The sequence below is a fragment of the Amblyomma americanum genome, chromosome 7, assembly GCF_052857255.1.
Source record: "Amblyomma americanum isolate KBUSLIRL-KWMA chromosome 7, ASM5285725v1, whole genome shotgun sequence".
Classification (NCBI taxonomy): Eukaryota; Metazoa; Arthropoda; class Arachnida; order Ixodida; family Ixodidae; genus Amblyomma; species Amblyomma americanum.
The window spans coordinates 12,754,214-12,760,213 of record NC_135503.1 but is presented as its reverse complement, the minus strand read 5'-3'; the positions used below and the strand labels follow the sequence as shown (position 1 = coordinate 12,760,213).

At 46.3% G+C, this 6,000-nt stretch overlaps 1 protein-coding gene across 1 annotated transcript in view; it reads left to right on the top strand.

The window, feature by feature from the left end:
* The first annotated feature begins 4,581 nt into the window (after positions 1 to 4,581).
* The window catches only part of LOC144098506 (cubilin-like), a 247,792-nt gene continuing 246,373 nt past the window's right edge, over positions 4,582 to 6,000 (top strand). The window contains exon 1 of the mRNA XM_077631194.1: positions 4,582 to 5,407. The gene's annotated coding sequence lies outside the window, so the exon portion shown is untranslated. The remainder of the gene's footprint in view (positions 5,408 to 6,000) is intronic.

Below are 6,000 nucleotides of genomic sequence, written 5' to 3'. Positions count from 1 at the left end.
CCCCGTCGCTCACATATGTTATCTTGGTGTAGATTGGCGCGTTGTCTTCGAGGTGTGCTTTGATTTTTGACAGAGCCAAGCATGCATGAGCTGAATCATGAGACATATCGTCGGAAATTACGGCGTAGTTCCGAGTCGATTTTCTTGACGTGGCAACGCAGGTAAACACGGTCACCTGCTTTTTCTGCCAATGGTAAGCTTGTACTGCGTCTGGAAGCACAACTGTCCAGTTTTCGGCCAAATCAAAATGCAAAACAATTGCACCTCTCTTGCAGCTGTGTTTTTCTTCATGTATTGCTCTTGCTTGCACAGATCTAATATAGTTGTGGGGAATCCATTTCATGGTCATTCTTAGACATTCTCTCATAAATGATGAAGCGGTCAGAGTCTTTTTAACGAGCTCACCGTATTCCCATGAAGCAATCAACACCTCGTCCTCGCTGCTCATTTCAAAATTTTCCGAAGTGAAAATGCCATCTTGTGGACAGTGCTCACAATTCCTAAGGAAACACGACGCAGTAGGTTCCTGGCATACGCAGAGGCTCTGCATATCTTCGGGAGAAAGCGACCTTCCGGACGCGTTCTGCAGTCCCACGAGGCACAACTGAAAGTTTGCACAGCACACACAAACACACACTTGCCACTGTGGCGAGCATTTCACCCACTTAGGACGCAAGGATATGAATTTTGTGAGGCCAACCTGGGAGGCAGGGTGAGCTTGCTTGTAGAGGCGGAATGCTTCTCGCAAGGACCGCGTCATGAAGCGTTTAGGTATCCATTCTTTCTCTCCTTCCTTCTCGATTCTCACAACATCCTTTTTGTTCGGAGTCTGTCTAGAGCAATCGAGTTCATCCATGGTGTAATATTCTAAAACGGTGGTAATGTCTTCCTGTTGTAGTTTACATCTTGTATATCTCTCCTGTGTTGACCATACGCCTTCCTCATCCACCATCTTCTTCGATTTTTGGATAACGTACCTCGTTGCCTCTGGAATAACTTCCTGCACATATTTCACGGTTAGGTTGCGTGGTAGCAGTGTCAGCAGCTGGCAACGCTCTTGAAAGGACGTGCACCTATTGTAGGCAGCATGTAGGTTGTCCTCCCAACTGCTGCATTGCGCACACTTTTCTTCTGACGCACGCGAAGTCTCTGGGACATTATATGCTGCCTGTATCCCGATCGTATTTTCGTCACCATAGCTCTTGCCACCTCTTCCTGCTTTCGCTTTGCATAGGAAAGTCTGAGGCGTTTTTTTAGAGCGCTCGGTGGCTTTAGGGGCGAGACTTCGGAGGTAAGGCTGACACTTGAATTTAAATTTTCTACGATTTCTTCCCCAGGGCGGAATTCTTCTAATGTTTCGGTTGACTCTGCCTGTATATTATCTATGTCTTCCTTGAACCGACGGTAACAATTCTGACAGATGAAGTCACTTTCTCGTACTCGGAGAGCTTCTTCGGGAAGTAGGACTTTTTTGAGAGCAGCGACATTGAGTGTCTTTACACTGCGAAAATTACGTCCTTTTTCAATTCTCTGTTTGTGCCTTCTTGAGTAGTCGGCACAAAACGTTCGCCGCGGAAATCTCTTCATGAATGCAAAAGCTCACCGCTTCCGGAGATTATCGCGAGACAGAAGAGCAGGTGACGGATGCAGGGCCCAGAGCTGCTTTTCCAAAAAGAGGAGATGGACAGATGAATGGATTTTTAACACAGGCTGCCCACCGTCGACACTGATGTTCTTTCGGTCTGGCGTACGAGCTGAGACTGATATACCAAGTATGCTTGTCGAGGGAGCGCTCCAGCGCAGAGAAAACACGTGAGTACAGAAAACGACCCCACCGGGTCTACCAGGCCTGGAAAACGACACACAAAATTCGAGATCCGAACAACATCCGCTCACAAGGGTTATCTCGGTCGAAGGTCGAAGGCTGAGGCATAACTGCTAGGCGTTCGGTGCGTTGCGATGAAAAGATGATAGCTGCGGCTAAAGCCTCGGTGCGGCGGCGGCACACATGATGCTGTGAATTTCAGGGTCGCGCCGGGCGTTATATAGCTATAGGAGCGGCTGCAAAGCGCGGTTCATCCCTGGAGCGGCGGTAGCAGTTAAAGTCACCTTGAAAGTACGACGGGTGCATTAATTGTTTGCATAAACTACTCCTACACACACGTCACTCCAAAATAACGTGTTGGAATATGCTTACAGTAATTTAGGTCCCACCGTTAGAACAGTACGAAAGCGAATAGGAGCTTTAGACCTTTGATTGTAATAGAAAAAAATGCTTACAAATTACACTTATGAACTCAGCAACTGTAGCGTTTAAAATTTACTTACAAAATACCAATACTAAAACCAGCTTCTGACGATTGCGCATTCTAAGAGGGAATACTGAGCAGTCGTAGGGATTGAAGTCATAAGGTCCGTTTTGTATTTATTTCCATACTTTAAAACAATATAATGCAATACTTTTTTAAAGTCTTAGAATTATGAAATGTTGAGTATTATTAGGGCAAATTTTAATAAAATTCGATGATGTTTTTTTTTTAAATTCAAGTCAAAGTTGTCACTTTTTTGACGTTTTTGAACTTCTGCCAATTTTGAGGCCATATTGAAAAACATAGGTCAAGTGTAGAGCTACAAAACTTGCCTGAAGTGATTAAAAGTAGCTGAAAAATACAGAGAAAAAGATTCAGTCGGGAGATCTTTACGCATCTTGCCCTAAGGCTGCCCTGAAAAGTGCCTTTTTGGCACCGCACAGCTCCGGAAGCGAAATTTGCGATTTTTTACTCAGAAGATTGACAGAGAAAGAAAACGTGTTTTTTATTTCTTCGTATAGTACAAGTTGTAATAAAGTACTGAAAAAATAATTATGCGCGAAAACAACTTATTGTGCATGCAGTGATGCTCCAAACTTGCAACTTTGAGAAGTGGCAAAAACGACATTCTCCACCTCTTGTGACATACGATTTTTTTCCGAGAAAACTACAAAGTTCCTTGCAAAACTAAGGTTCATTCCTTTGTGTGGACACATTTACCCATCACATATAAAAATATAATTGAAAACAAAAAATGGTCATGGGACCTCGATTAGCGTTCTTATCTGAACATGCCCATATATATATATATATATATATATATATATATATATATATATATATATATATATATATATATATATATATATATATATATATATATATATATATATATATATATATATATATATATATATATATATATATATATGCAGACCTCGTTTCCACCCGGCGTTGCTATGCAAACACCATTACTAACGCTTCCAAGCACTTCTCATACCTCAAAGCGCTCATAACCATTCCATAAAAAGAAATCATCACCAAATTCTAGAACGAAGCGGCCAATGCGAGAGGGCCTCCAATCATTGGAGTCTGCGTCATGGCAATAAGTCGATGCAATTTACTGGAGGCCTCCTTTGAAGGGAATTTGGCGCTTTTTGAGTCGTCTCCGACTCAACTGTAGCCCTGATCACTAGGTGTACGCTTGGGGTAAGCGCCCGATATTTTTTTTTTACTGCGCACCTGGGGAAAATGCACCTGGGCACCTGGGGAAAATGCAAGGGTAGTCCGTGTAAAGCCTCAGTGAGCGAAGCCTCCACCCTACCGAAGCACCACTTCTAGTCGGCCATCTCCCCACCACACCCTTCTAGATGGGGGTGCATACCCACCTCCCCCTCCAGAAGCGCTGTACACCACTCAGAAGCGCCAATGACCCACCCACCTCTACCTTTTACACAGGGCCTCCACGCGCTAGAAGCCTACGCAGCAGCGGAACGAAAAAAGCGACGGCGAAGTCGTATTCTTAAGCCACTTGTGAGAAAGCCAGCTGCCCCCCCCCCCATCCCCCCCCCCCCCCCCATCCCCCCGGAAGCGCCAGCCACCACCACACCTACCATCCGCCAGCTGGAAGCAAAGACCTTTCCAATGGGACTCGATTTTCGGTTCAATAGCACAGCTGGAAATGTGATTTTCCAGCTGGAAGGGCATGATTTCCAGTTCAGAAATCCAACCGGAAATGGGAACTTTTTTCATCTGGCGAGAACATAGGCCGTCGTTCACCTTTTCCAAAAACTAGTTTTTTTTTTTTGGACAGCGTTTCAGACATAACGGCTATGCAGGCATTTTTTTCGGCGACCAATCCCGTGCACTTACATTAGTTCACTCGCAAATTTGTCCTTGAGCTAAAGGAACACAAGGGCAGCGGCACTTATCAGAGACTCGAATGCAAAAAGTTCGAGAGCAGTAGAGTCAGTTGCGAGCCATCGCTCTGTGTCCGCCTTTTCTCCCGTGTCCCGAAAGATGAAGAAGCCCAACAGTGCACGATTGTAGACCGTTCTCATTCTGCTTCGGCAGTTTTAACTGCCGAGTGGTTTCGGGGAGTCGCAGTCTCTTCGTATTGCTCGTTTCTTGGAATACCAGCTGGCATTTGAAGTGGATCAGCTTTTCGTTTTCTGCTACTGGCTCAGCGACGTCTTTCAGACAACAGAGGGCATAGCGGAGACGTATACTAATGTAAGCGTTATATAGCGAATTACCGGACGCCTGCACACGCGCAGTGGCAGGGGCAGGGCCAGGTGGGGCTACCGGGAGCGTGCAGCCTGCGTCCGGTAATCCGGTACGCGTATTCGCTAGATGTGAAGCGGCAATTTGGGCTGGTTGGTTCATTATAAGAAGAGTCAAAGCAGCGCTAGTATGTCCCCACTATGTTAGAACTCTCAAATACTCTCCGGTGACGGTGCCAGGCTTGTAACAACACCGAAGTGACGAAGGGGTTCGTCACTTGAGCCGAGGTTTCGCAGCAAACTCCGTGGTGAAATTGAGATATACGTCTTGGGCGCCTATTGAAGATCAACCTTGTATATATTTCTGCAGTGGCCGCACAAGGGAGCCACGCTAAACGCTACTCTGCTTTTCTCAGTTACGTCCGCACCGCGACATTGCTGGTTTTACTGTAGCTGTCTACGCGGGACCAAGGGCCCCGCTGAGTGACGTCGGCTAAATCATCGAGCAGCTTGAAGCCACCCGTGGCGCTTTCATGCCAACGACAAGCCAGATAAGGAGACTGACCGCACGGAGCGTCCCACATTTGGCGGCAGTGGCAGCACACGGGAGCCACGCTAAACGCTACAGTTCAGTCCGCTCCGCAACATTGCTGGTTTTACTGGAGCTGTCTGCACTATCTAAAGCTGTCTACGCTGGACCAAGGGCCCGACTGCGTGACGTCGGCCAAATCATCGAGCAGCTTGCAACCACCCGTGGCGCTTTCAGGCCGACGTTAAGGCAGATAAGGAGACGGACCGCACGGCGCTCCTCGCATTTAGCGGCAGCGGCAGCACAAACTTGAGAGCCACGCCGAACGCTACTCTGCTTTTTCGCAGGTGGGTACTTTTTCGGGTGCTTTGTTGAATAGGTATGTGTCACTTTCTTCTGCTGCTGCCGCCTTATCGGTTCTGCCGCCCTACTGTTTTGCTGCTGTTGTTTTTTTTTCTATAATACTGTGGGATAAATTGTAAGGTACGTGTACAATGTCAGCAGGCACCTGCCTTTCTTGCAACGGCAAGTTTGCATAAGGTCAAGGTTTTGGGGCATGTGGCAACTGTAATAACTCGTACCATTTCGGAGACTGCTCCGCCCTAACAGCAAAACAATACAAAAATAAATCTGAAACGGCAAAACAGAAATGGGTATGCCCAAGATGCAAAACTGCAAAGGGTGAAGAGTGGAATGAAAAAAAGGTGGCAAAGGAGGAAACTGCAGACATAACATCTCTCCTGGTTACCACAAATCTAAAACTAGATGGACTAATGCCATTGAAAGACAATGTGCCTAATATAAAAAGATCTCTTCAACTCATGTCAGACAAATATGATGAAGTGCGGGAGAGACTGCTAGGACCTCGAACGAAGAGGACACGAAAGAAATGCGCACGAGACTAGAATCACTTGCAAAAAAAGTTCAGAGGACAGAAGCA